Source organism: Carassius auratus, chromosome 30 (genome assembly GCF_003368295.1).
Source record: "Carassius auratus strain Wakin chromosome 30, ASM336829v1, whole genome shotgun sequence".
Classification (NCBI taxonomy): domain Eukaryota; kingdom Metazoa; phylum Chordata; class Actinopteri; order Cypriniformes; family Cyprinidae; genus Carassius; species Carassius auratus.
The window spans coordinates 29,388,048-29,397,622 of NC_039272.1; positions in this window are offsets into that span (position 1 = coordinate 29,388,048).

Consider the following 9,575-nt stretch of genomic DNA (forward strand, 5'->3'; position numbering starts at 1 on the left):
ATCAGTTCAGTTCTACCAGAAACACTCAGAGACAGGGTTGCCAGGTTCTCACAACAAAATCCGCCCAATTGGTACTCAAAACTAGCCCAGTGGCATTTCGAGGGGGCTTCCTCATGCTCCAAAGTGTGAAATACAAGCTTTTTGGCAGGGTTCCTCTGGTACTCTGTAACGCCTAGCCAGCAGAGGGAACTCTCACCTCTGCACTGACTGTTTACGACTCTGCTTGTCCTATGGTTACTTCCTGTTATATACTTCCTGTTTGGCCATGCCAAACAGAACTTGCAAGGGACGGCACGAGTGATCACGGTGATGGCGGAGGTTAGGACTCATGGTAAGCTGGCGGTTGGCAACAGCTGGATTGAGAGTGGACTGCGCATGGTAGGAAGCTGTGGTGATTCCGGAAGCAATCCAGAAATGGAGTAAGAAGTGTTGGATGTGGAGAAAGGAGGTAATGAATGGAAGGTAGTTGAAAATCGAAAAAAGAAAGTCAAACTGGGGTCCGATTTGGATTCTGATAGTGAGAAGGGAAGACATCAGTTAAGGAGAAGAAAGGAGGAATACAAGGTAATGATACAATTCGTATCTGAATCTGCAATAAACCCGCTGAAATTAACTAAAGCGATTAATGATGAAATAGGGCCGATTGATAATGCAAAAATTTTAAGTGGTGGTAAATTGTTATTATTTTGTAAGGATAACAAGCAACAAAAAAAGGCACTAGGAATCAAGACGTTATTGGGGAAAAAAGTAGTAAGTTCAATTCCCGAAGAGAAAAATTTAGTAATAACAGGAATCCTGATTGACATGACAACAGAAGAGTGGAAGATGGGTTAACATATGCTGAGGCCCTGAAGAAAGTGGAACAGGAAACAAAAAAAGAAAAGAAATTGAGAAAGTTGAACCTCAGAGAATGAACAAAGGCATAGAAGAGACTGAGGATGATTCACTGGAGATTGATATAGTGTCTTTTGTAGCATTTATAGTTGAAGTGGTAAATTGCTCAGCACAAACGGAAAGTTGGACAGAGAGAATTAAAATCACAGTGAGAGCAGCAGAAAAGTATTTGGAAATAGAGGGAATCGGTGTGGAGATGATAAATGAAAAACTGAAAGTACAGGCAGGAAACACCCAGACAACATGTGGTGATCATAATGGTCTTACAGATATTGGAATGGAACGCAAGAAGTTTGATTCCAAATGGACAGGAGTTTAAGAACTTTATATTAAAACAAGAAAGATGCCCAGATATAATATGTGTTCAGGAGTCTTGTGCCGCGTTTCCACCGAAATTACCCAGAACATTTGTACCAGGAACTTTTTTCCCCAGGAACTACCCCCCCCCCCCCCCCCCCCCCCCAGACCTGCTGATCTCTGCGTTTCCACCGCGGTCTAAAGTACCGGGAAGATTAGGCAAATAGACTGGTGACGTAGATCTGCGCACTTTTCTCAAAACAAAGTGTTCAATACAAAGATTTTGGACGTGCATCTTCGGTAGTTCAGACTTCGGACATTCGACAGTAATTCTGCAAACAGCAGCGTACTTGATAACATAAGTCAGTATGCCTTGACTACTGCAATTTTCCTCACTGTACATTACCAATAAAACGAAATATGATATCAAATACCACTGTCTCCTTTCGTTTTCATTTAAACATAATAACAGCTGAAATGTTCTTAGTTCAGGGAAATGTGTATATATGCCATTACAATGAAACGAAATATTTTATAAATTTGCCTTTTTTATTTTCATTTTAACATATAGATAAAATGAACACAGACCAAAGATTACCTGTTAGATTTACCCAAAACATAATTATATTTTATGTTTTGCCACTAACGAGACATCAGAGCCAGCGGCACATATCAGAAGTTCTAGCCGAGGTGAGGAGGCTGCCCTCGGCGGATACATCATCACTGAGCTCTCGCTGATCATGTGGAGCTCACCACCTTCGAGATTGACGAAATGCATTTTTAAATAGGCTCTGTCTTTATAAATAACCACAGATTTGAGTTTTAAACAACTACATTCTCGTCTTAAATACTTTTGAAATGACATTTCATGACATAATAACAGTAATATTTTGAAAATGTTGATCCGAATGAATGGTGGTTGAACTCAACCAATGCTGCGTGAACTCAACCAATCAGGATGTTTAGCGCCCAAGTCCCACCCCCGAAAGGTCCAGAACTTAAAAAAAGTACTACCTCGCCAGTAGGGACTTTCTGAGGGGCATTTTTTTTTATTTTACCCAGAACTTTATTTAGTTCCTGGTTCCTGCGGTGAAAACACACCGAGTACCAGGCCAAAGTCCCTAGTTCCTGGGTAAAGTTCCTGCGGTGGAAACGCGGCTTTGGTTGAAACCATTGCTAAGCCAGGGAAAGACAAAGCTCAACCAAGAAGCTATAGGCCAATAGCACTGATATCAAACTTATGTAAGCTTATGGAGAGAATGGTAATATCAAGGTTAGTATATTCTATTGAGAAAAATGTATGGGATGAAATTAGACTCAAAATGATTAAAGGTGCTGTAGGGAACTTTTGTAAAAAAATATTTTTTACATATTTATTAAACCTGTCATTATATCCTGACAGCAGAATATGAGACAGATAATCTGTGAAAAAAATCAAGCTCCTCCGGCTCCTCCCAGTGGTCCTATTGCCATTTGCAGAAACTCCATCGCTCCCGGTAAAAAACAACCAATCAGAACTGCGGTCCGTAACTTTGTTTGTGTTCAAAATGTAAAAAAAAATGTATATAATAAGCGAGTACACCATGAATCCATTTTCCAAACCGTGTTTTTGGCTTGTCCTGAATCACTAGGGTGCACCTATAATAAGTGTTTATATTTGGACTATTTTAGCTTGCTTCGGGGGTACCGCGGCGGAGTAACCCAGTACCTTTGTGATTCTTCATTGACATAAACAGAGAGAAGTAGTTCCGGCTACGATGTTCTTCCGCAAGACGCAAGCAGTTCTGTTTATTAACCGCTAGAGCGTCAAAAGTTCCCTACCGCAGCTTTAATAGATGCACGCAAAATATTGATGTACTACATCAATTTTATACATGTATCTTACAAACAACAAACAAATGTCTTTCAATTTGATTCGGGATTAAATTATTGTGCAGCAATTTATACAAATGCAGACATGTTTGTGAATAAAAATGTTCTGTTCTGCATTAATATATCATAAATTGCTCATGCAAAAAGGAATCCATGCATATGTGGAACGGGTGACACGTGTGCATTAATTGACGTCTAGTTCGAGTCACGATCGATAACTGACAACGTGCCGCTCAATTACAGAAAAAGACTATTATATATAGACTATTGTCACAAAGTTCTTGTTTGACCAAATTAATATAAGCTTTTCGGTGTCTTAAGACAAGTTAAGTTAGAACAAGTTCAATAAAACATTTTTATTGTATTTTTACGGACAGAGAATAGCCAAACCAAAAAGAAACAAAGAAAACACAATGTAACGTTCATAAAACTGTACACAATGGAATGCACACGTGAGTGGGGTTGTAGTGCCATCTAGTGGTCACTGTGTTTCGTTAGCTCAGCTGTGAATGTGTGAATTGGGCAAGGCTTAAAGAGCAGAACCAAAAAAAAAAAAAAAAAAAAAAAAAACATTTCTAATGATTCAAATAAAATTGACTCAGAAGAGACGAGGATGAATGCTCACGGGTCACCTGATCCACAAATGCAGATTTTAATCCCTACATGCAAAAATTATGATAATTTTTTTTATACAAACTGTAACATTTGTTTTCACAAATATGTCTCCATTTGAACAAAATGCTGCACATTAATGTAATTCTTCACTCTGCAGAAGCATTTGTTTCAGTGTAGTGACGCACATTCGCAAATTTTTCAAATCGTGTACACGTTAATGAATTGCACTGGGCCTTGTTCGTTAGTAGTTGTGTGTGTGTTGGACGTGAAATGCTGAAAACTGTGAAAATTACGTCTCAAAATCCAAATGAACCGAACCATATCTACTCGAACTAGATGTCAATTAATGCACGCATGTCACCCGATCCACATATGCATGGATTCCTTTTTGCATGAGCAATTTATGATAGGCTATATTAATGCAGAACAGAAATATTTTTTATTCACAAACATGTCTGCATATATACAAATCGCTGCACAATAATTTAATCCCGAATCAAATTGAAAGACTTTTGTTTGTGGTTCGTAAGATACATGTATAAAATTTATATAGTACATCGATATTTTTGCTTGCATCTATTAATCATTTCGAGTCTAATTTCATCCCATAGAACATAGCCCACAGGATTCATATTTAAATATACTTTTCCGGCTTAATATTTATAGGTACTAGCTAGTCCATGTCGTGATTTGATGTAAGTGAAATGACCTACTTTTGATTAATTTATTTAGAATTGGACAAATTCTGTGATATTCCGTGTTAAACTGTAAATTCCATTTTTATGACTGTATTCCACGATTCTTTCCACGAAACCAAAGAAATATTAACATACAGTAATAATCATGAAATATTTTGATTGGGACTGGAGTGGACTCAGGAATAAGTCTGATTCCTAATATGTTCGAGTTCGAGTCAATACAGAGTCAAAATGCACACGAGTCCATGACAAGACCAAGAACAATGAAATACGGTCTTGAGACCTAGTTCAAGACAGAGTCTCGAGTACTCAACACTGCTCTAAGGATCAGCTGTGGAGAATTTAGAACATCTCCAGTACCATCTATTCAAGTAGAGATGGGAGAAATGCCACTAGAAGTTCGTAGGACAAAGTTAACAATGAGATATTGGATCAGTGTAAAAGGACATGATGAAAGACATCCAGTTAAAAAGGTACTGGAAACCTGTTGGGAGTTTGAATATGGATATATAAATAGTTTTGGCTGGGTAGCAAATAAGGAGGCACAAGAAAAGAGTATAACCGAGATAGAGGTAGCCCCTTCTGTTGTAATTCCATCTATACCCCTATGGTTCTACCCAATGCCAGAAATAGACCTATTCATACATAAGGAGATACATAAAAGCGAAATAGATTTGCCATTAAAAGTAATCGTTTAACAATACATTAGGGGGGTGGGGGGGGTACAATGGTGTTTCGTATATTCAGAGTTGTTAACAGTGTTAAAGAGAGGGATTCTCATGCTAAACGTGGCCAAAGTTAAAAAAATAATCATTTAGAAGAATGACTGAGAATTTCTGTGCTGAAAATCTTTCGGGTTGGTACAAGTTTCGGCTGTTTTTTTCCGATTGTGGATCTAATGACGTAGACCAGAACGGAAGTCCTTATATGAGCATTTCTCCAGGAAAAGCATGCCCGCGCACACACATTGACCAGCGGAGAGCGAGACTGCGCACATCAACACGCTTCAAAATTGTCGCCAGCGCTGCTTAGGATTTATTCGAGAATGCCTCCAAACAAGTGCAGTTTTGGATGTGAGGGAAAGTTTACCGTATTTAGCTTCCCTAAAAACCACCATTACACGAACAGTGGATGCAGTTTGTTTTTCTGGGGCAGCAATGTGTGTCAAGTGCCATGGTGTATTCTTTTTTTTTTTGCACCAAGTATATTCAACCAAGTAGTGCTCCATACTCCAATCCAGTAGGTGGCAGACAATGCACCTTTAGATTATTTGCTAACTGCCATTAAAACAACAGAAGAAGGAGAAGGAGAAGGAGAAGGAGAAGGAGAAGGAGAAGGAGAAGAACCTGTGAACTATTGTTTTGCTGAGGTGGACTTTACCAAGTGTTTTTCCCTGCCATTCCCATTGTCTTGTTTCATGCCATTGTCTTGCTTTCTTTGTCATGTTTTGTTACTTTGGATTGCCCATTTTGATTTTGACCTTAGACCATTGCCTTTTGTTTTGTGAACATTTGCTGCCTGCCCTGACCATTGCACATTTCTGGATTACGATTCTGTTTTGCCCTTGGATATTCCTAAAACACCTGCTGGTGTTTGGACCTTGCCTGTTTTGACCACAGCGTGTTTTGATAAAAGATTGCACTTGGATCTACAATGATTGTCTGAGTCCTGCCATTACAGACACTTTCTTTCAGCGTTTCTTGCTATTGGAATGACCTATCTATCTCCATATGGACAGCCGAATCCCAGTCAATTTTCAAGAAACAATTGAAAACTCATCTCTTGTTGTAGTCCTCAAATGTAAGTCGCTTTGGATAAAAGAGTCTGCCAAATGAATATGTAAATGTTAGGCTACAGTACAAGAACATCTTCACTCTATATTAGCTGATTATTCTCATTGTGTATAACATTCAGATTCCTCTCATGTTTAACTCATTTGATAGATGATTCAGGTTCAACACTGAACAATCATGTGAAAGATTCACAAAAAATGTTATAAAAATATATCAAAAATTTAAGTTTGAACTTGCTATGATTGGTCAGGGCAATGTAGCTGTCATTTGGAGTCCAAATTGCATCCCAAAGAGGCACAAAATCACTTTTACAGACTTTCACCTAAACTGTTCCCTGCTGGTGGAATGACCTGCCAGTTTTAATCCAATCTTCAAAAAATGGCTAAAGACACATCTCTTCCGTCTGCTAAAACTAGCACTCTCTATTATGTTTTTTGTCTGCCTACTCCTTTTCTTTTTATTTATATTGTTGTGCTCTCGTCTGTAACGTTAGTCTATCAGTGTCAGTGGAGGCGTGGAGAGAAGCACACAACAAAGACAATCCGTTGAAGGAACTTTACTTAGTAAAGTATAGATTTACAGCAGCGGGGTTATGCTCTTGCCCAGTGCTGATGGGTTTACTACAACCATCTGCACCAGAACCTGCAAGCATACTAACTCTGAACATAACAATCAGTAAAACTAGTCCCCATGCAATGATGTAACAGCATCTAATTGGACAATACAGAACTCATTATAACATAAAACATAACTGCAACTAAACTTATATTTAATTAACTAACACTTATAACACCACCCCCCATTTTTTTTTTAGCTTGGCAGAGTCCCTTCTGCACTACTGAGGGTGAATAGTTACTTTTCTTCTTTCTCTCTTTTTTTTTCTTCTTCTCTTCTCTTCTCTTTTTTTTTATTTATTTTTTTTAGTCCATATAATGACTTGGGGCCCGAAACAAGTCGCCCCCTTTTTGTCTTCGTCCCCTCTTTTCCACAATGATATGGATCACTGTTAGAATCCATGGTGAGAAGAGTCTGAGGCTCTTTTGACAAAGAGTTTTTGAAGGGAGAAAGATTTGATGCCTCACTAGAACAAGATCACCCACCTGGTAGGACTTCTCTCTGGCTCGTAAATCATACACCTTCTTCTGCCGAATCTGAGCAGAGTGTAATTTGGCAACAAACCTCCTGTAATAATTGCAAAGACATAAGAAAGACTGGAGTTCCTGGATGCTGGTTGGGGTCCTCCAGCCCTTAACGTCATTAATGAGGGAAGGATTGGTCTTAATTCCTTCGCTGCTCACAATGTGACCCAGAAACACGACTTCGTCCTTTAACAGCTGGCATTTTGAGGGCTTTAGCTTGAGTCCATAGTCCTGCAACCTTTGAAAAACTTCTGCAAGGCGTTCAAGACACTGTTCCACATCTTCACCAAAGATGATTATGTCATCCAGGTATATTAGCAACGTGTCACACACGTTTGTTTTTGTGAAAAGTGGGGACATCGCATAGGTGTAATGGTTTTTATACTGTACAAACTGTATATGCTATTGCCCTAAACCAACCCTACACCTAACCCTAACCCTCACAGGAAACTTTTTGCATTTTTACTTTCTCAAAAAAACTCATTCTGTATAAGCGTTTTGAAAAATGGGGACATGGGTTATGTCCTCATAAGTCACCCTCTCCTTGTAATACCTGTGTCATACCCATGTAATTATATAGAGTTGTGTCCTGATATGTCACAAAAACAAGAGCACATACACACACACGCACGCACGCACACACACACACACACACACACACATATATATGCTATGTTACATGTTGATTTATGTTTTTGCTCCTTTGGGTTTTGGCTATGTTTGAACTGTCATAATGTTTAGTGCACATTTAGACAGACCCATGTGCTGTTACCAATAAAATATTTGTATTTCATATTGCCAAAGTTCAAGAAGAGACTCTCTATGATCATTTTGCCTAATTGGATGGAAATATAACCAGTGTGCCTGAAGTGATGACTTTAATTGATTTTTCTGTACATTTCTGCCATATGTACATGATCTGACAGTCACCTCACCACTGATAAGCTACCACTAAACATCGTAGAAACTTAATTTTCTGTAAAGCTGCTTTGCAATGATTTGATTCGTAAAAAAGCGCTATACAAATAAACTTGAATTTAATTGAGTTGAAGTCAAGTCACCTTTATTTATATAGCGCTTTTAACATTACAGATCGTGACAAAGCATCTGAACAGCATTAAATAGGAAAAAAGTGTGTCAACAAAGCTAGTTCATCATTGAATTCAGTGATGTCATCATCCAGCTCAGTTCAGTTTAAAGAGCCAGTAAAATGAAAATTCTAAGCTTCCTATCACTGTTTATAAGTCCTGTACATTAGGTTTAAATCCATCCAAGGTTAAAAAACATTGTAATTTTGTCAAAATATCATTTTAAAATTACCTCAATTCTCAGAGATCCCCAAACGGTTTTGGGGTGAATTATGTCTTATTCCTCTCATCGCGAAGCAAACAGTAAAATAAAAAACTTGAACAGTCTCGCTGCTTTTTCTTCTGTGTGGGTGTATTCAAGCCGCGCGCTTCAGTTTGAATCTGAATAGCGCGTTCAGCGCGGGGGTGTGGTCACATTAGATATAACGAAGGGAGACATGAAAAACAGACATCGCGTTGTTTTCATATGGATTACTTTATCACAGAATATCTGTTTTCAGCAGCACTTGTTTAGTTTTAAAGTAGACATGTCAAGCTTTCTACAGATATCTCTCTCATGTCTCTTCGTTGAGTATTCATGGAGTTACACTTAATTTTAATGTTTGTAAATGAAGATCAGCATGACAAAGGCTGCACACAGCACACATACTGATAAGACGCCCGGGAGAAAACAAACTTAAACAATAACTTCATAATCATACGTCGCGTTGTGATTCGGAGATGCTTGTTGGTCCAAATAAAGTTGGTAGTGAACCCTCTTTTATGGCCAAATGCTTTGAAAATCCCGCTGTACTCACCGAGATTAGAAAGGCAGTCATCAGTGAAATGTTGTGAACACAACAAAAGGGATTTGTTGCACTGCTCTGTTATTGTGGTAAAAATGAATTTTAGCCATTGGTTCTTCTGATCTTCATTCTTTGGCAGTGAAAATAAAACAAACTTGCCTTTATAATTAAAAACACACGGTCTCCTCGACATGATGCTATCACACCAACCAGAGCGTCTGTGTGGGGGGTGGGGCAGGTCAGAGTTCCGTTTCTCCCAAGACGGTAGGCGGAGATTATTATGCAAAGTGTTCCTAGTGACGTACATAGAGATGGGCAAAAGATTTGAAATCTATAACGACTCGTTTCAGCGATTCAGAGTCGACTCCTTACTTTAGAAGCCAATCATTTTATA